Below are 22,220 nucleotides of genomic sequence, written 5' to 3'. Positions count from 1 at the left end.
CTTGCCTACAAAACCTCTGCACAAATTTTGTTGTTGCCACAACAAGATTTAATCCTTAAATACAATTAATTTCAATTTTCTTTATATCAGACCAAATCTCATCATATGTCATCTCATGGTAAGCTGAATTATAGAGAGAAAACATAACAAATTCAATTTATTTCCTTTGAGCACCTCTTTAGTGGCAGTGGGAAGAAAAAAATACCCTTTAACATGGAAAAACCTCTAACAACACCAGGCATAGGTCAGTCAGGGTGGTTATCTGCCTTGATTGGTCAGGGTGAGGGTAAAGAGGAGATAGAAAGGAAATCAGACAGAAAACAGACAAACAGCACCTTTAGCCAAGTAACCACTGATTAGAAACACACAGCTCTGGAGTATAACTAAGACATGGTTCAGGGTCATCTAAAGCAGCTCTAACTATCAGCTTTATCAAAAGAGAAAGTTTTAAGCTTAGTCTTGAAAGTACAGAGGTTGTCTGCCTCCCAAACCCAAACTAAGAGCTGATCCCACAGCAAAGCAGCTCTACTCTCTGCCTCCCATCCTGCTTTTGGAAATTCAAGGAAGTACAAATAAACCTGCTCTCTTAGAGTGAAGTGCTCTGTTGGGATAATATGGCACAATAAGGTCTTAAAGACACAATGGAGCTGGGTCATTAAGGGCTTTGTGTGTGAGGAGGGGATTTGAAATTCAAATCTGGATTTTACAGAATGCAGTAATCATGCTGAAGGAAGGAGGAAAACAATGCTCTTTTAAAGGAAAGGTGCATAAACACGATTAGCTTAAAGCAGTTTTCAAATGCTGGCATGTTGTTGAAACAAAGCTGCGATCATTATGTTATGCCTGCTGTTTATACATGAAAAATGCAGTCATCTGATTTAAAAAACTACCACCACCACAAAAATGTGGGTTACAGCTTTGAAACAACAGGTTGAACATAATTAATCAGCACTCCCTACAAAGTTACATTTAGATTAACTGCAGCAGTATTACACTGACAAAAATAGATTTTTTGGATCAACTTAAACAAATCAATTGGTTACAACTGATATAAGTTTGTCCAAATAAAGTTAACAAACAATATAAACGAAACTGGTTTAAGTCAGATGTACATAAATCATTCAATTTCTCTTAATCATAAAAAGTAAACCAGGATTTTGTCATTAGCCTTACTGCTCTCTTCTTTCTTTACTTTGTGTCCTGACATGATGAAAACGTGGGTGATTTGCAGAAGAAAACTATGAGAAACATGCTTGTTGTGACATCAGGCCGACAGTGCTAAAGTTCAGTTCAGCTTACGTTAAGCTTTTTTTTTTTTTTGCAGTTTCTCTGAAATTACAGTAATAGTTTAAAGGGGCAAGATGTAAAATTCAAAGTGATAGAATCCACAAAAGTGAACTGCCATCATCAAAGCAGAAAATTAAATGATATTTATTCTAAACACTTTTGCGTACTTTTTACAGTGTATCATAGTTAAACTGTACTAAAGTTTGCTGTACAGTTTAGTAGTTTTCAGCATAGTTTTCCAATATTATAAGATTTAAGGGCTGAAATGGGCAGTGATGGTGTAAAATTCTCTGTTCTCTCCCAAAATATCGGCCTCATGAAGGAATAAATGAAATAAAGTCACTAAAGACTAACATGTTGATGATTCTGTGCACAATGTCTTTGAATGCTGTCAGGAGCTCCAAGATTGAAAGGTCTTTTACAACCAGTTACCTTAGAATATTCAGTGGAAATCATTGTTGATTAATGTCATTAAATTCTTTTGGCAGTTGCTCTATAAATTAACACACAAATCTCAGCCACAGTTACAAGAAAACCCATTTCAACTTCATTACAAGTAGCTTCCGATTCCAACAAGAGCTGCTGGGACTTGCAGAGCGGTGTGGACCGTTACTACTGTATCATCTGTAAACACAAACTACTCATCACTCAAGTGAAGGATTCTGGGCAACGATTCCTTACGAGCAAGATTGTTTTCTCTGTGGATGGCATGGGAAAGAAACCCGTCTGACGAGGAAAACCAGTGCAGTTTGTAACTGCTACTTTTCCTCTCTGGTTTCTTAGGAAATCAGTTGCAGCTCGTCGGTGATTGTCGTGTCGGCATTACCGACCCGACGTACATGCCCCGGCTTGGGCCACGTGCCAGTGAAAGGCCCCACAAACCTCAGATGGATGTGCAGATAGGCTTTTAATTTGAGTTGACTGTAAAGTTTCCCTCCTGTAATAAAGTTGCACAAACCTTCTACCATCTTTTTCAGACATTGAGCAACTTTTTGAGTATTGCTTGTGTCGTCTGGATTGGAAGTTTGCCTGGTGAGTGTACTGTATGTTCTGTTCTTTGTGTACTTCTTTTCCATATGGCAGGTTGTCTGGGAAGTTCTTCTTCTTGATGAGGTAACAGAAACACAAAACATGTCCAGGCAGGATATGTGGGGATCTGTCACAATGACACCTGCAGTACTACTCCAAACCTATGCACGTCAGAGCTTATTTACGATATTCTAAGGATTCAGAGGATTACATAATCAGCAGGGATGCAAATGATCAAATAAGAACGCTACATATATGCTGGTGTATGCTTAAGAAATGGGAAGATTTGCTGATTTCCCTCACAAAACAAGCTATTTCCAAATGCTACCATTAGCCTGAGGGAATTATGTTGAGCGTTTTCACAATTTGGATTGATAACAGGTTAAACTATTGACCAACATATGTGATCAACCCATTATTCTGCAAAAAAATACATGCAGTTGCACCCAATTCTCCCTCGCAGCCTGCTTAGAATGACTAGATGCTGTACAAATAGGATGTCTCCCCCCTTTTTTTTTTCAAAAACTGAAACCTGTGCATTTGCCCTCGTCTTGTTATTGCAGTTGCTTGATCACTTGCCGCTAGTGTTCGTTATTTTCCCTCTGATCACAGCTCAGAGGAAGGAGGTTTAGCTCTCACTCTTCACCTGTCAGAAGTCACACTGATGGCAGAGGGGTTGGAGGGGCCACAAATCAATTGACGCATTGCAGGAGGCTGGAGAGCTGACAGTTAATCATACGGTGCGCTCTTACTGTTGGTTTTAGATTGAAACTTGGCAGAGGAATGCTGGAGTTCAACAGAGAGGCATTGATGTGCAGTTTTAAAACTGAGGATTAGGTGCGTTTAGTAAATATGTGTTATATAGCCTGGGATAGGGGAGTTTAGGGAGGCAGAGAGGGGAAGGCAGCTGAAAGTTTGGGGGAGGGTAGGACTGTTTTTTTTTTTTAACTGTCAGGCCTGTTGTCCCAAACTCTTGCTGAGTGAGACTCACTTTTATGCTCAGAGCTACCCTCCAGGTGAAAAAGCAGCTATAAAGTAGATTAGGCTGCTGAGAGGACGTGATTTTTATGTGTTTACATGTGTGTGTGTGCCATTTGTCCTTTTTTTTCCTCAACTTTTTTTTCCTTAATTGTTTGCAGTACAGTAAGAAACCAGGCTTGTCTGTCATTAATCAGTTAACAGAACTGTTTTTGCAGCACAGTTGACGGTGAACAAACCTATTGTTCATCGAGGGTTTTTCTACTCTGGGTTTATTTATCCATTTGGCTGGAGTTAATTTTCAACAACGTTCCACTCAGCATTAGACCTCCTGCTCAGAGAACCAGTTTGATGAATAAACCGCAGCTCTTTTTCAGAGCTAGTCTCAACCTGTTGTGTTAAACCACTATCTCAGGCGGATAAACCGTAAACTGCAAGTCACACAAGCATGTCCGATATCTTGTGGTATGCACGGGCAGATTGGAAGGCGCTGATACCATCAAGAGGCCGTCTGCCTGTCAACATCCCTCACTGGCTCCTTTCCAGACAGTCAGAAATGCAGCTGAGCTCAAACCTGCATTGCATTCCTGCCAGTAAACAAGAGCCCTGTCATTTTCAAGTGTCGTATCTGAGGACAGACATGGTGTTTGTATCTCTTCCAACACCTCTGTCAGTTGTTTTCTTCTTTTGCTTAATGGTGAAGAACACTGTGTTCATCCCAGCTCCTGGGTCTCAATCATCGGCTCTGGTCAGCGGTTGTTCTGCTGGTAGTAAAGTCCATGCATCCAGTCAGTGTGAAAATATGTGGGAGGAAAGTGACACATTTGAAGTATGCAGCAACTGGAGCATCGCACTCAAAATTCCCTGAAGTTTTTGCAAGCATGGAAAGACAAAGCCTGTCTTTTGTTCCAGCCCCGATGGTGATGTATAGCTCATGTGCTCGTGGGGAGAGAGACAAAACATGCCAAGAAACACAGAGAGAGAGACAACGGGCCCAAATGGAGAAAGCCAGGAAATGTCATAGCTGCATTCTTCGTGACGGGTGGTAGAGGAGATTAGATGTTGCCAAGGCCTCAACACAGTGACACTGTCGAATTCATGCCGAATTAGCCATTCATGCCTCCAAGTTGTTCCCATCACTGTGCTATCAGTGCCCTTATATCCCTCCCTCGCCAATGCACAGAAACCTGAGGAACCACAGCGTTGAGGGCTCTGGAGAAAATTTTGGGGTCACAACTCGTTCTGACAGGACACTTGCCATAGCACTTGGGCAGCTCTTGTAAAAGCAACAGCACAATAAAGGTGAATTTAACTTTGCTCTGTCTTTGGATTTCACAGAAATCAGGTATGAATTAGGCCTGCAGGTCCAGGTTCTTCTGAAGCTTGAGGATTATCAGCAACCAAACATGAAGAACATATCTTGGGAATAAAAACACAGAAACTGGTATTGTAGTTAGAATCTGACTCACTCTCAAGTAAAAGCAGTTGTGTATGTTTTAAGCACCTTTCTTTCCACCACAGACAGGACGACTTCCGCTCAGCAGATTAGCCTCGGTGATCTGATTCTCATGGCTTCCTCTGGCCCATGTCCCTTCTTCTTCTTCATGGCGCTGTGACATGAGAGTTTCCTTGAGGGGTAAGCTCATTCTTCGATTTGCTCGATCAGTCCAGGATGCTGTACACAAAAAGCTTCAGCTATTAGGCCTGCTGATGCCGGGTGACAGCCATGATAGACTCAGAGACTGTGGGGGTGGGAGGGAAGAAGCAGGAGCGGCTTCCTTTGTTAATTCCTAAGTTCTTTGGCTCACACAAGGAGATCGGCTCCCTCTGTCTCCTCACAGACTCTGGCATCATTCCTGTGCAATACTTCTGTCTCCTGGACGTTTCAGCAGGACATTTAAACATTTGATTACTCAAATAATATTGATTTCATCCATGCCAGCTGCTCTTTTTATAAGCTGAGTTTTAAATTCCTCTGACAAAAAAACAAAGCAAGGCATATTTTTATTAACATTGCAGGGGACGTCGCCTGTGTTCAATCAGAAATGCAGTGATCTGACGGGGCATGTGAGGCTCAGTCAGGCTACATGGGCATTTGCAATTGATGGTTGAGGTTATGTGTTTGGTCTCTGCTTCTTTATACTTTGAGGAGGAAATGCTTGAGGAGATGCCTCCTGGTTTTCCCATGTGGTTCTGGGTGAAAAGTGAAGTGAAGAAAACTTAACCAGACACTACAGACAACAAAGACAAAGAAAAGAAAGACGGTCACAGCTACAGTGGTGGAAATAATAACAATGAGTCAATAATAAAGAACATTTACTGAAGCACTGGACACCATTTTGCAACATTTGAGAGAGACATAATATACTTTCTACTGCCGTACATTCATCAAACAGCTTTAGTTAGATTGCTTTTTTCTATTGCACTCACTGCATATTGTAATTTTAATGCCGCTTTGAACTACTGTTGAGTTCTGGAAGGCTTTAAAAATGTGGAAAGGCCTGCAAGAGTGAGGAGAATATCACCATTAGTTTTAACAGAAGTCGGCTAATTTAATGAAAATGGTACGACTTTGCTCTGGTGCAATGAGCTCTTATTTTGTGTTTTCATTAGAACTGTTAACCCTTATTTGAAAAGTATAATGTCATCACTCATTACTTAAAGACTTACAGGGATGGTTTTAATATTATTATTATTAGTAGTAGTATTAGTAGTAGTATTATGTACAACCTATATCCTCATTTTAAGTGGTTAAGAAATAGTTTTTACCACCCATAACATTGAAATTATGTAACATGATAGTGCATAATAACCCCATAGATAATAAATCGACTCTTGCTGACAACACATCTGTACATTTACTTAAGTTTTTGAGACCATTTGCACTGTGTTGTTGATACTTTCCCTCCATTAAAGAATCTGAATATTTCTTGCGCCACTGTGCAGCTGACATAGCCACCCAACAGGCTATTTCAGCTCGCATTAACAAGCTCCTGAGTTTATATCTGGAGAAAGAACAAGAAGAGGAAATGCAGGAGAGGAGAACAGTTGGCCTATTGTGTTTATCCACACGCAAAGCTGTTTTTTTTATATGCACATGGTTTGCCTGGAGAAATGGCCATCAGACTATTCAGAACAAAACAATCAGTCAAATCTGGGTATAAACGAAGCTCTTTATGGAAATTCCGACCCAGTGGTCTGGTTCTTGGAGCAGTGGGGTCTGTAGGATCCGCTGGCACCCTTCTGAATGGATCTCATTTTGCATGAAACGAGAGCTGGATTTCGGAAGCCCGGAGTTCCGACACTAATGTGGTCTGCTCCGAAGGTGATACTCGCCTCATTTGTGGATTCTCCAGCTGGTGACAGGTGGTTGACTTTGTGGAAAGGTAAGGATCAGAAAACGCAGAACTAAAAACCACATAAATATCAAAGTGAAAGCAAATAGTTCTGCTTCTTGAGGATTTCCATCTTGTACATATGAGTGGCAGATGTATATCATCCAACTAGCTATAGCATCAGTTATGACTAGTTCTTCTTTTAAACATGTTCCTTTTTTACTGTTGTGTGATTTTTAAGTCTTTTACGATGCTATATGCAGATATGCCACTATCTATTACATTCAGATTAGCTATTTTACAGCTTATTTTGTTGTGATCCAACACTGTCTCATAGATGAGACTATTTCAGACATGATTAATCTTTATCTCTAATGTTTGATAAGATTGCATTTCAACAAACTAAAAATATACCAAGCTGTCAGAGCTGTTTCCTCTTCCTGTAAGGTCTCATAAAGTATGTTGTTTCTTCACCTAAAATGGTAATTCATCAGTTCTGAGCAAACTAAATATGGAGAATATTAGATTAGGTTTCAGTTCTTCATTAAATTTGTTCTTCCTGAGTTGTGGCTTAGAGGTTTCATCACTACCTCAACTCTGCAAAACTGAAACTCAGAGGTGTTTTAGAGGAAATGCCCTTTACTAATGTTAAGACAGTGAAAAAGTAACACACTGAGCAGACGTGTATATGTATTTTTTTTTTATCTTTCTGGTAGCGAGCACGCTGGTCGTCTCAGGGTGTAAAATGAGCACGTTTCACCATCGTGTTGTTCCTCTGTGCGCCGTTAAGGGATCACCTTTCTGTATGAAAATAAAAACACACTGCTCTTTGGTTAAGCAATAGTCCAAATCATTGCAAAATTCTCTCTTTTGTTTTTCCATGCCGTGTGACAAAAAACAACGCTGGCATGCCAAGACACGAAGCAAGGCATTAATAAAGAGCATGGACCACAAATAACCTGTTAGGTCTGTATGTTACCTTCATCCTGAGGTCATGTCAGGCAGGGTGCCAACAGAGCCTGTGGTGAAATGAAGAATCATTCTGAACTGAGCTGGTAACCAGAGAGTACTGGTGGAAATGACCTTCTAGTAAACCACTAACTTCTCGTCACTAAACAGTCCCCTCTCGACACATAATGGTTTATTAAAAACTTTAAAAAGCTTCTGCAGGTTACAGCCCGTCTTGGATAAAATCACCTGCCGGGATCATTACGATCACCTTCAATTTTACTAAGACTTTGAAGAAAGGCTCCGTCTACATCATTATTTTTGGGTCTAAGCAGGTGGCGCTGAAGTAGAGAGAGTATTAATCTCTCTGTCTTTAGTAACCTGGATGAAGTTGAAAGTGGCTGATGTGCTGACTGAGTGGAACAAGGAGGCCGCCGCTGCCAGATCAGCTGCAGGATCAGCTGAGGGATCATGGGAGCTGAGCGTGGAGGCTGTGCTTTGTGATCTTATTATTGTGCTCTGTGGTAGTCTGCATTCTACTCCAGTCTTCGCCCGCCCGGCTTAGCCCTGCTAAGTGCCTTAGCGTCTGACACATACACACAAACATACGCCTTTAGCACTGCAGGGCTGAATCAGCAAGTTGTTTGGCCGGTTTGTGCATCACACGTAGACACGCACACACTCATGGCTGGCACACTCCACACACACGTCCCATGGTCACATGCTCCAGTACGCAGACACGCTTCAGCAGGTCAAATGTCATGTGGAAACACATCAGATATGCTCGCAACACAGGACAGAAAGGCCACAATGTGAGGAATAAAAGGATCGTAAAAGTTCAAACAGTTGTCTGCATTTTCCGGTGCCAGAGAACATATCACCTGTTAAATGTCTGGTAGTAGATCTCTGAAAATAATTTCTATTCATGTTAAATAAAGAAAAAGATAATCCACAGCCTTACAATGTGGTCTTTTAAACTGAAAACAAATTTCTGAATGAGTATTCCTCTGTTAAATATGCACTCGTGTGAAGGAGTTCATGTTATTGTGTTGGCAGACGTCTGTTGACAAATGAGACACTCTGTCATGACGAGACATGCATCTATGCAGGTGAATCACGACCAGCTGAAAGCAGCAGGTGACACAACCGCAAGCATTAACACACACATACAAACACATTCCCTCACAAAGGAAGCCTGGGGAGAGTGCAGAATGTACTGCAGTGTGTTCAACACAAAACTTCGAAACACAAAGAAAGGTCTCAATTTAACCAGTCATCATCCTCAGTTTACACAACTTATATGATATATTGTGAATTCTAAATCACAGCCTCCTATAGAAATTTTTCATCAGGGTATAGGGATAGGACCACTGAAAATCTACAAAAAAACAGACGTCATAACAGAATTTCAGGAATCCTGTCATGCCGTTGTAGTGGCCTAGTAATTCTAGATGCCAGTATGAGAGTCTAGAAGTCACACACATGAACACTTTGGTTCCTTACTTTACAGATAATGTGACTGGTTATCTGATGTGCATGCACTAATACAGGTAATACAGTTAGCCTTTCAGTCACTAGAGTAGCCACTGTTCAAAAGAGTTGACTAGAAGAGATGCTGCAGTGTATCTGACAGGAAGTTCACTCATAGGCTAAACAATTATAGTTTATTAATCATTTCTGAAAATTATGTCCACGTGCGTTATTTTATCTCACTAAAGCCAATTATGGTAACAGTGACATGTGTTTTCAGTGTTACTGGGTTTCTCTGGCCATATTATGGTAGTTACTGATTAGAGTGTTCCAACTGGATGATGCCCTCATCCACACAATAAAGTTAAAAAAAAAAAAACTCAGAAAAAACTTTAAATGGCAGAAGGTTTTTTAGATTTTAACAAACAAATCAGACTTTTACAGTACAGTAATATCCAGCTGTGATAGAGCTGAAGATTCAGCTGTATAATAAATTATTTAATCCTGTCTCCATTTCAGGGATAATGCATAATTTAAAGTATTTAACAAAGTTGTTGTTTCACGTGCGTAAATGTGCGCAACTCTTTCGCTTTAAAGACGCTCATACACTCATATGCTGTCTGATACTGCAGAATTTTAATAAACTTAGTGGAAAGACTCTTACAAACAGCTGGAAGCAACAAGCTGAACTTCCGCTCCTGTTAGAGCATTAGCAAAAAATGTAACGCAGATAATACATTTATTATTGGTGAGTGTCATTAATCTAAAATGCTAGTCTGTCTTCATCAATGTTAAATTCTAGTTTTATCTAAATTTCAGTTTGAAGCCTAATTGATGTAAAATTCTAGACTAAGTGGATGAAAAGGGCATATTGTAAGTTTCATAGGCAAATTCTCAAGTATTTTGTATTCACTGTGATTTTTTTAATCAATACTGATGCTGAAATGCTAATAAAACGCCTTTTCATAACCAGTTCACACAACTTGAAGTGCCATCTCTTGTACATGTGGTTGGCATACGGTGTTGTTTCAAGTCCAGTTAGTGACCCATCCTTCTCACAACTTTTTCGTGTAAGTGATGCAGACATATTCAGATGGTGTGAGATTAGTAGAAAGGAGTGCATGTATGAAGGGACGTCAGTAGCCCTGTTGTAGCTTTCACTGAAACTAAGACACTGGAGTTTCACTGAATAAACTTTTTTGTGTCTGAAATGGAATCCCGATGGTTTTCTAAAGTGAGAAGATATCCACATTGTTAATAGTGAGATTTACCATGCTTTTACATGTGTCTGGTCTGCTGTGTGCAGCCCAGACTACAAGCAGAGCTCCATCCATTCCAACCATATGATCAATATCCCAGGATATGTCTGCAAACAAAGCCAGCGATTCATCAGTGGGCTCGCTCCACACCTAACCCTGTCCCACTCTCATCTTGCCAAGCCTCAGATCCACCAGCAGCCCGGGGAGTTATACGCCACACAATGGTCCCATTGTACGAGCTGAGGTAACACCATAATTGTTACAATCTTCCCATTCAGGTGAAAGGCACACCCACTTTTGACTCTCAGTGACATTCTGAGGGGTTTGTGGCTTTGAGTGATGTTGCATTAATCAGATACAATGAAGAAAAACGTGGGTGGCTCGCTCACACCGGGCTGCGGCTGGACTCGTACTAAGCTTCTGTTAGTATTTTCACATGTGCCTGTGTAAGCCCGAGTCTCAACCACGAACTCTACAAAACTGGAGTGACAGATTTAATAACATCCTGATATTTCCATGAGGTGGATCAGTGATCTGTGATGAAAGACCAGTCTGTTGGAGACGTTTATTAATTCCATGCTGCCAATCTGAAGCCTCAAATGAAAAATTATTTTTCCACTTGGATGATAGTGCCAAAGAGCAGGCTGGTCTAATGATGCATAAATAATCATGCCGAAAAGGATACATCTCTGCTCTCTGAGATTGTGTTTCTCTTTTGAGTTTTGTTCATTTATTTTATTCTTTCCCTCCACTTTATCTTATCATGGGGCTTTATATTTAATGAAAGGCACGTCAGCCCCTTCGTCCTCCTCATGAGCCTGACATTTCCTAAGTATATAAATCAAAACTATGGGGCTTCTGCTGGGAGGAGCCATCGAGAAGGAAACCGTATGGAGGACTGGGTGGTTCCAGCTGGTCGGCTTCCAACTCTGAGTTGAGTCTAATGCAGATCTGCGAGGAGCTTCCCTGCCTTTCATCCGTTTAGGAAACATCTGGAATCATCTGCCAGTTGAATGAAAGTGTGCACGTGTATGTCTGTGTGTGTGTGTGTGTGTGTGTGTCTTCCAGGAGGCTTGCCAGGAATGTTATCATTGTGTAAAGATTAACCTTGCTGTCCAGAAAATAAATTAAGGAAACTCACTGGTGAATTGCCAATGGATGTTTGAGGTTTGACATCATCTCCAGTGAACAAATTGCTGCTGAACATCAACAAGTAGTTTACGATCAGTCTCCTCCTCATTACTCATAGAAGGGCGGTCCACTATGTGGCTGTGCCATATCGACCGCGCTGAGAAGAAAACTGAATATCTCCTGTCAGAGAATACACACTTTACGTTGAGTCAGTCTATTTTGTCTTTGCCTTTCACTTGTCAAAGAAAAGACTCGGAGCAAGACAGCCAAGGGCAGTCACAAGTGCACACTGTTGCTTTTCAACAGACTGGATATTGTATCCATGTGAGCAGGTGAGTAGACAAAGCCTGTGGTGGTGCTGCATGTCTCTCCATGCCCGAGCTGAGACACTGGGTCTAGATGTGTTGACAGAAACAGACAGAGGAAGGGTCAAGAGTCACACCTGCCGATAAAATATCTTTTTTTTTTTTTTGGTCACACAAACCCTCACGGCAGCATCAACCTGGCAGGTAATATCTGCCGTCTGTACACAGAAATGTCACATAATTCTGTTATGTTTATTATGCTACATTGGTTTGCTGTCACTGTGTGTAGAAAAACCTCAAACATCCCTTTATTTTAGCAAAATAAGTAAAAATATTTGGTTTTTTAAGCCTTGCTGCCTGAACACACACATATAGACTACTGTTCAAAAGTGTGAGGTCACTTAAAAATGTCCTTGTTTTTGAAAGAAAAGCTGTTTTTTTAAATGAGTCAGAAATACAGTTCAGACATTGTTAATCTGGTAAATGACTATTCTAGCTGGAAATGGCTGGTTTTTAATGGAAAATCTGCATTTCCAGCAACCATCCCTCCTGTGTTTTAATGCTACATTGTGTTAGCTAATGGTGTTGAAAGGCTAACTGATAAGAAAACTCTTGTGCAGTTATGCTAGCACAGGAATGAAAGTGTGAGTTTTCATGCAAAACATGAAATTGTCTGGGTGACCCCAAACATTTGAACAGTAGCGTAGTATTCTTCAATTAACATGGGACTTTGTAATCTTTCCGTTGAAGTTAAAATATGAAAATCATCAAGCGGCTAAATGGCTTTACACCCGCCACAACAACGGCAGCATACAAAAATATCATGCAAACATATCTTCCTCCATTTCTCCCTCCAGTTTTCATGCATACAATGTGTAAATAGCCTAAAAGATAACAGGCGTCCCCACTTCAGACAAAACAATCCAAACACTTTTACAGCTGAATTTTTCAAGCCATGTTGTTAGTTACAGGCGAGGTGTATGGGGAAGAGTGTTGCTGTGTTTGGACTGTGGAGAGGATGTACAGGTCTGGCTGAAACTTCACTGGGGGGGATGTGATTTTTGGGAGCATTGCAGAGGATGTTTTGCCTCCTGTGTGGTGACTCCTGACCCCCACCATCCTCTTCCAACCTGCTTCATCTCTCTGCTATTGTCGCTCTTATCAAATACCCAAATGTTGCGAATACATTCAGTGCAACAGCAGGTAGAGCAGATAACACTGGCTCCGTCTCACATCAGAGCAGTTTGCCTTTGTTCTGATGACTGTTTAGGGAGTCATTTGACCTCCCATGTACAGTATCTTTCCCATTAGCCTAAATGTAGACATATAGTGTTCTCTGCTTGCAGACTCTCCATCTATCTCTTCCTCCATGCTGGTTTCTTGCCCTGAACACCTTTACTTTCTGGCTCTTCAGCACACCTCAGCTGCTGTGTGTGGACGCTTTGTCAGTGCTGCATGACTACCCTGCCTGCTAAGATAACACAGTGTCGTCCTGAGGGTGCACTGTGGCCCCTGCTGATCACACTCGGCTCAGTTGTGCTTGCACCGCTTCTCATCTTTGCTAACACACACTGACATGCCCCTTTGATGTCATGAGGAGCAGCGTGGACCTGGGACCGGCCCAACAAAAGCAATCTGATCCTCGGCTGATGTGTCCAAGCACGCCTGCGGCCTCACGACAATGGACCAGGTCAGCAGGGCCCCACTTTGCAACTTCTGTGTGTATGTAAGAGTGGACATGCACGTTGTCTCCACTGAACCTGACATGTGAAAGATCAGATGAGAGAAGGTGCAGCATGAAGAACTTACTCCCTGACATCAAATATGGTTATGAAATCTGTCCTAACGTAAACATAAATTATGACCTAAATATATGAAGTGTTGATACACTGAGGGGACCTGTTTGTAACTTCTGCCTCACAAAAAAAATCAGGTTTTGCAGCACAAAACGGCTTAGATTCCCATTAGTGGAGTCAAGAGTGAGCAAGGATGTAGCTGACTTAGTGTTACAAGATTCCCGGCAGAGAACCAAAGAACTGGGAATGAGGTGGAGGATGGAGAAAGAAATGAAGGCAGGATGTAAAATTATTAGAAATGTTGGTGAATACAACCAAACCTGACTTCAGTCAAGCTGTATTTAAGAGATAAAAAGTTGGACAGCAAAGATCAAAAGTGGTTTGGGACTGTACACAGATTATTGGGTTCAAAGGGTTGAGAAAAATTGCAAAAGGAAATTTAGACAAAGTTTTTAGGGCTAACAGATACAATTCTTTTAATTATTTCCCACCAAATAAAAGTACATTTCAAAATTCTGTTTTTTCATTATCATTTTTTTAAAAAAATTAGCTATATTCAAATAGTGAGCAATTGGAATTTTCTTTATGCTGATGCTATGACGATGGAAATTTCAACTGTAACAAGCACAATATATGGAGACTATTGTGAAAATAATTGGTATACACTACTGTTTAAAAGTTTGGGGTCACTTAGAAATGTCCTTACTTTTTAAAGAAAATCATTTTTTTCAATGATGATAATATTACATAAATCAGAAATACAGTCTAGAAATTGTTAATGGGGTAAATGACTATTCTAGCTGGAAACGGCTGATTTTTGATGGAATATCTCCATAGGGGTCAGAGGAACATTTCCAGCAACCATCGCTCCTGTGTTCTAATGCTACATTGTGTTAGCTAGTGGTGTTGAAAGGCTAACTGATGATTAGAAAACCCTTGTACAATTATGCTAGCACATGAATAAAAATGTGAGTTTTCATGGCAAATATTAAATGGCCTGAGTGACCCCAAACTTTCGAATGGTAGTGTATATATACATTAAGGGTGAAGTAAGAATACAGTATATGAAATTCTGACTGTTTTGTATCTTTTGTTTAGAGATGTTGTTCCATTTATCACAACATTTTGAAATATTAGGCTAAGGGTATTCTGACTCACCAGATGTAGACTGTGGGTATGCGCCTACCATTTCCAGCAAACATTTCAGACGGCATTCTCTTTCCCTTCCGTCATCGGAACAATACCATTTGAAAACCCCCTTCACTATGGAAAACAACAGCAACAATCTCCAAGCATCAACCTATATGCTGAAAAAGTCTGGATTATGCAATATAGCAGACCTGCATGGTTCTTTTAATGATTTTGCCTTTCTAAAAACAGTGCTCAATTATTTATTTACTTTTTTTTTTTTTTTTTTAACACCAAAACAGGTTTAACTGTAGCACTATTTTTGTATGGATACCGTCACCGCATCCTTGGCTGAGCACTGCTTGAGATGATTGCAACCGTTTGTTTGTTTTTTTAATCCAGATAACTCGAAGCTCTTATAATAGTATGATAATGGGTGCAGTCGGAGCATTCTGCAGGACTGACACAGCGCTGTGGACTGGTCTGGCTATCTGCGATTAGGCAAACAGTGTGAGGCAAAATTGTCTAAGGAAGGAAGCTTTTACAAAGGTAAAATGAGAGATTCAGTCTCCTTCTCAGTCTAGCCAAAACTCATAAACCCATATCAGCAAAATATAAAATAACCAGTAGCCAGGAGAATAAAAGGCATTGACAGATGTATATGTGTAAGTAATTTTCATTCTTGGACAGGGACCAACACAGATGATTTTCACTGCTTATTTTGGTTGGCATCAAAACCCCTAATCATGATGCTCTTTTTAGAATAATGTCTACCTGGCGCTGAATTATATCCCAAAATCTGTGTGTGTACATTTGAAAATATTTAAAAAAAAAAAACAAAGCTCACCTTATACAGCATTCACATACAAAAAAGGAGGAACCTTGAGTCGCAAGCATGGCCTACTGTTTATCTTGACATTCCAGTCTGTGTTGTGTGTGTATATGTGTTCTGCATGTTTACATTCAGTGATATGTATGTGTTAGACAAGTTAGGACAGCTCAACCTCTGCTGGATGTCTTGCTCTAAACTCAAGGTCTTGTGCATCTGCTTTTCCTCCTGGAGAATATGAGTGAATAAAAAAGGGAAAAAAAACCATCAGGTCCTATCTGTGTCTGGGACCATTTGAGCACAAGGGCATATGAGAACTCGTCTATCCAACAAGTGAGGGATTTTGTGATGATCTGACCTTTACAGCCTCTTATTTTCCAAGGAAAGCTCCAACTCCATCACTCGTGCTTCCAAATAATAAAGGTTTTACACAGACTCTATTTCAAGTCCACCAAAGTAGGAAAAAGGGAAATTCAGCTGATAAATTATTTCATTATCACATGCACAATTATCAGGTTTTATGTTGCATTTCTGATTTATAAATATTCTATTCATATTCCCTCCCATTTAGTAAACTGGTGGTGCTGTGTGGTATTTGCGACTGGCAGATTTAGCAAAAGGAAAGCTTTGGCTTGGAGCACTGTATTCACTTGTTACCATGAATTATTCCTCAGGATGTGGAACCCAAACCTGCTTTTTATGCCTCTGCCTAGAATGTGCCAGTAACTCTCCCAAAAAAAAAACTATACAGGAGCACCACTGTTTCCAATGTGCTTTTATTTTTTTCCCGCCATATTCTCCCATTTTACTATTTTTGCTCCTTTAGGGTGATCCAAACACTGAGAGGGCAATTTCTTCAACACCTGGACAAAGCACTTCCTCGTTTGTCTTCAAGGTTTACACCAATGCGAGCGTGCAAATTATATACCATCACAAAACAGAACCCAAGAATTACCTCAGCGCAGAGCAACGCAGCATGTCCCATCCAGTACATCTGGTTCATTTTAGCTTCAGCATCAACAAGTGCTTCCACCACCACAGTGCTGCTGCTGCTGCTGCATGCTTTCCCTCTCTTTCTCTCTCTCACACACACCGAGCACGTATGAATCATGAAGAATGATGTGCTACAAAGCTCCGCAGATCGCTCTGAAAGCATAGCAACTAATGTATATTTCATGAGGCATTAGATGCCGTATTATTCATGATGGTCCACCCCGCTGTTTTGTTTGAGAGACAATAGATTCATAGCATACCAGTGGAAGATTAGAATAGTCCACAAAAGCCCACAAGCAGCCTTTATTCACCAGACAAGTCCATTCATAATTGTATTAAATCATCTTGTGTAGAGGAGTCCTGTTAATCATTCTGGGGAATAGCTTCACATATTTTAAAAAAAAAAGACTGCCAACTCTACCTCCTGCCTCAAATGTTTTTTAGGCAGGAGGTGGAACAGAGGGCTGATGGGAAAGATTTGGAATCAGTGGGTTCAGCTGTGCAAGATACCGCAGCATGGTAAAAGTTTTAATGCACCATGTGGTGGAAAGAAATCTTCCAGAGGCAATGATGTGTTGGATATTAATCTTTCAACATCAAAAATGGGTTTCGATCTCGCTACCGACAAACCTTACAGAGCCGATGTGTATGTTAAGAAGAAAAAAATACATTCAATACCACCTTAACGTTGACCTAACCCCATCTATAAACGTGCTTCCACTACGGTCTCCATGTCCTGAACAACGCTCCCTTTGTTCCCCCTGTGAAGAGTGGAAAATGAAGGAGACCGTGGTCCTGTGCTGAAAATCATTTGAAACAGACGAGGTCACAGGTTTTGGTTGTACTTTGTAACAACTATGCCCACTGAGTATCAGCCCCAAGAGCAATATCTTGGAGGCTATAGCTGCTGCTTTCTGCCCAGCTGAATGCAGGCAGCCTAGCAGGGAGCACATGCTCACCCCTGTGAAGTATTTATTTGAACACACAAAATGCTTCACTGTGGAGGATTCATAGAAAACCAGGCATGCCATACATCTCCCGATACATTCCAGTGGCCAAGCGGTTAAGGGAAAACTGTGCTTGGGGCTGTTATGTGTGGAAAAAGTCTTTACATCTTCAAAAATACATTATTTTTCCTCCAAATGAACACTCACCTTTATTTAAAAAAAAATCCTAATTGTCCATAAAGCAGTTATAATGAATTTAACATTAACAATCAATCAAAGGCCCACCTATATGTGAAAGATTTCACTTGTTGTGTTAACCCTACAGAATTATCAGCCAATTGCAGTTACACAACGCTTTATAGCATCACTTAAGCTCATTTTTTCATTTTCTGGAGCGCAACTTTACAGTTTTGGTTGAGTCACACTGCTTTAATAGCGTTGTTTTTGGCCGCAGCAGGTAGCTATTCTGGCAAAAAAAAAAAAAAAAAAGGCTTCACAAAGGCATTTTACACTCCCTGCCTTGCACAAGGTCAGTGACTAAGAGGAAAATAGTTAGCAGTGATGCTTTTAGCAGTAAAAATCAAAGATGTGTGAATGTTGGACTTGCATTTACTGGGTGGCTTGAGATTGCAGCTGAAAGCAAAATAAAATGAATGGTGATGTTGCTCAGAGTAAAATACATTAATTACGTTAATAACTAACACAACCAACAGGTGAATGTTTTTTTTTTATTTGTAGGTGTGCTGCAAACTCTAATCAAGTCAGACTCTAATCTTAACACAAAATAATAGAAAGACAGGGAAGGTAAGAGTGTTTTTTTATGCTGTGGTGCCGATAAAACACGTACATTTATATGACCAAAGATGTGTACTGATGTATAACTTAAACATCCATATATCCACACATTTAAATGTGCCTGTACACATTATTTTCCTCCATTGTGTACAAAATGTCATTTTACACAGTTATTTAGCCCAATTTCTGTCCAAAAACACAATATTTCATTGAAGTGATTCTTTTTCTTCTTTAATTTTCTACTCCTCTCCATTTTTTATTAATCGTCTGGGTTGCCGACAATTTGCTGTAATTACTTTAAAGCGACATTTTCAGTAAATATGCATTCCCATTGTTTTATCCACTGTTTCAGGAGGCATTAAAAAGCTGTGGAAGATTCCCAGCACTGACACATCCCATCTGATGAGAGGTGGATGACAAATTGTGTTAACACCTTCACATATAAATGCCTTCTTTGTGTGCCACTTCTGCTTCTGTTGGATATTTTATGTGAGCAGTCTTCTAACATGTTGCAGGTGTTTGTAATTCATTTTTGAAACACCTGAGAGATTAAAATGCCAGATGATAAACGAAATGCACAGCAGGGCAGAGTGGAAAAAAAGCTACATTAAGAGGAGCAAGAGGCAGAGAGAGAGAGAAATAATAAAAGTGAGCAAAGACACAAAGTGAGCAAATCCAATTTAGCCATATGTGATCCTATCTCCACAGCAACTCTTTGTGTTTGCAGTGAGCAGTTTGTGAGCTTTGGCAGCAGCCGACTCGTCTCCCCATGTTAGCCCCTTCCTAACAACCATCCCCTGAAAAGAACAGAGAGATGGAAGGACATGATGAGGGAAGGAGATAAAATGCGGAGCGACGCGGGGAGAGGAGGAGATCGAACAGACAGTGCGGGAGAAGAGGAAAAATAAAGAGCGAGTGGGGGCTAAGGAGGTGATGAAGTGAGCGGAGACTGGAGCTGAAGGACATTCCTGAGCCAGCTGTGGGTTGGAGGGGGAATTCTCACTGAATGCCTGACAAATAAAACAAGACACAGGCTATTTCAGTATTCCAAAAACCCACTGGCACATCGCAACGCAATGAGGGGGAAAGAGAGATTTTGGAAGGAAAAAGAGGGAGGCTAATGAGAGAACCAGCAGGCTGCATGGTCCAGTAAGGCAGGCCTAAAACCACAGCAGTCCAGCGGTTAACCTTTCGCTGCCTCTCCCTCTCCTGTCTCCTGCAAAATGGAGGCAGAAACTGGCAGCAGCAGCGGTGGTTGTTAGGCCCTCGCAGTGAACACATTCCTCTTGCACAGACAGGTGGTGGGGTTGTTTAATAAATACAGGATTTGCTGGGGAGGGGGTCAGCAAAGGAGAGGAGGAGTCAAAGGCCATCACAGACTGTAAACAGCAGAGCTGAGCTGCCATAATGCAGCTACTGCTTCTCAGGGGATACAAAAACCTGGACTCCACTCATAACTCCTTGTTAATGACTCACCCATTCAGCCGAAATGCTGCTGACTATCTAAACACTATTGTCCTGTGGAATGACCGACTACAGATGGCTCACTATATTAAGTGGTCCTCAACTGCACGGCCAAGTTTCAAGAGCAAGCAGTTTAAATAGCGAAGTTCAATGACTCTGGTGGAGTGGCTGAGAAGCTGAAATTTGTGTTCTTGAAGCTCACATGCGCCTCTATAGATGTCTCGATAATGTATCGTGGTCAAATGTATTGTTTTTACTTTTTCATACAGTTGATTTTGCAAATTTGATTACATCTCGGCATACCTCTAAAACGCAGTGGCATGAGCTGGATATTTCAACCATTTATCTGTTATTTTCAGCCTTGCCATATTAGATCTATCAAATATACAATAGATAAATATATAAAATAATCAGTTAGTTAGTTATAGCTTATCTTCTTCCTGTGAAGTTTCTTAAATGTCATTTGTTTGCACGGCCTCATCAGCTCCAGCATTTAGAGATCTCTGCTGTGTATTGAGGCCTTTGTGTCTGTTTAATTCGACATGGTGCTAAAATGGGTTTTATTTGTGGTTGGCTCCAATTTTTATCTGTAATCTTGCACTTCAAAACAGAGAAATGATGAGACAAAAAATCCGAATAACAAATGTGTTGTACTTCATCCACTACTGCTGGAGCATACTGTACTGTCAGCTCATTGCATCCAAAAGATTATAGCTGTTGTGACAAGTAAGATGAGCATAATGTTAATTTCAAATCCTGTTTTCCTGAGCCCTGTGACAGACCAGTCCCTACTTTCCAGCTGGGTTTTGTTGTGTAACCAAGAAGTAACCTCTGGAGCTGGAAAATCAAGTCAACAAAAGTACCTGAAAGTGCAGTTTCTTAAATGGCCACTTGAGATTGGCTCCAAAAGCGAGTCAATCCCCAGAGACCCCCATGTTAAAATGCCCAATTTTACAGCAAAAATTAAAAAGCTTACAGTCAAAAACAAAACAGATTTTGGTCTCTAGAGCTAATTTCCCTATTTATCTCAACTGTACAGGAGGTGAATTTTTATCATGACTCATGCATTTAAATTTCTTTAACACTTAATATTAGGGAGTGGACACTTTGGTTGACAGGTGGATGCTTTCACAGGACAGTTGGTGACTCAGAGATGGTTGCATGGCCTGTCCTAGGCCCACTCCACCTCTTAGCTCATTTTTGGATTAGCCAGGAGTTGGAAGGAGTGAAATACTGCCAAGATGATGACGGCTAGAGCAAGGTCACTGCAGGAAATGAAACGCAAAACTACAGCAGTATCATCTGTGGTGCTTCAGTTACTGAGCAACACAATGTCCATTTTTAGCCTAAAAATGCCACTGGAAACTACAAATATATCCACTACATGTTTTCCTATATTTCTATTTGATGTTATGCCCTTAAAACATATGGTAAACTTGTGCAATCCAATACAAGAATAGATTTAAAATTAAAAAAGAAACCCTATATAGCTTAGTTGTGGTTGTCAAAGAAGTGGATTTGACTCTGTGGTTATTATATTGCATTATGTTCAAGTGTCTATAATACAAACGTGTCTAGAGTTGGTTTTATTGAACAAAGGTTGCTTAAAGCCACATGTAACCACAAAGATAGTGTTTCTTCATGAAGAAAAGCTTTGCCAAGACAGGGATTACATCTGACTTAGTCTCATTTATTACAGTTCAAAAATAACAATAAAAAGTCCCTCCTACCTTTCATATAGCACTTCATATTGTCTATGCCCAGTGCTGATTTTCACACTTACTCACTTTAAGTATCCGTTGGAGTTGTTTCCCATCAGTTCATACAAATTGCATGCAACTCTTGCACCAGTACACCCACGCTCATGAAATGACTGCTCAAACTTGGATGTCGGAGTTTCTACAAGATACTGTAGGTGAGCATAAAAAGTTAAAATAAAAACGAAGGAAGAAGCACACAGTGCAACAAGTGCTTGTGTACTTTTATCCTCATGGATTTCTTGCCATCATGTGGCTATTGTTCCATCCACATGCACAGACTTGCCTCTCCACCTCAACTGACGCAGAGTGTGTCAGTGCGTACGTTGCTAAGAGGGGTTAAGCCGACTGACAGTGATGAGACATGAAAAACACAACAGCATGTGATGCACCTGTATAACAAGTATGACCTCAGTGATTGGTAAGAGTTTGATTTGCGACTCACTAATATATGCATGTCCTGTGTCTTCTCGTTTTGCTAACACATGTTTTAACAACATTCAAATTTAGACCAAGGAATTTAAATTGTACTGTATCTTCTAACATGAGACTGTGTTGTGTCACCTCTGTTTTTCTGGTTTGGGGATTTCTTTAGAGCAGTACTCCACTGTTGCCACCCAGGGACAGAATACTGCCCATGTGTGCTGCCACATCACAGCCAACCTCCCGCCAAAGTCTTTGTGATCTTCCCAACACTGTTCAAGCTCGCCTGCGCTCCGGCACACGCTTTTTCCTACTCTGCCCCCCTCTTTTAACCACACAGATGAGA

The sequence above is a fragment of the Acanthochromis polyacanthus genome, chromosome 21 (genome assembly GCF_021347895.1).
Source record: "Acanthochromis polyacanthus isolate Apoly-LR-REF ecotype Palm Island chromosome 21, KAUST_Apoly_ChrSc, whole genome shotgun sequence".
Classification (NCBI taxonomy): Eukaryota; Metazoa; Chordata; class Actinopteri; family Pomacentridae; genus Acanthochromis; species Acanthochromis polyacanthus.
This window is presented reverse-complemented; position numbering follows the sequence as displayed.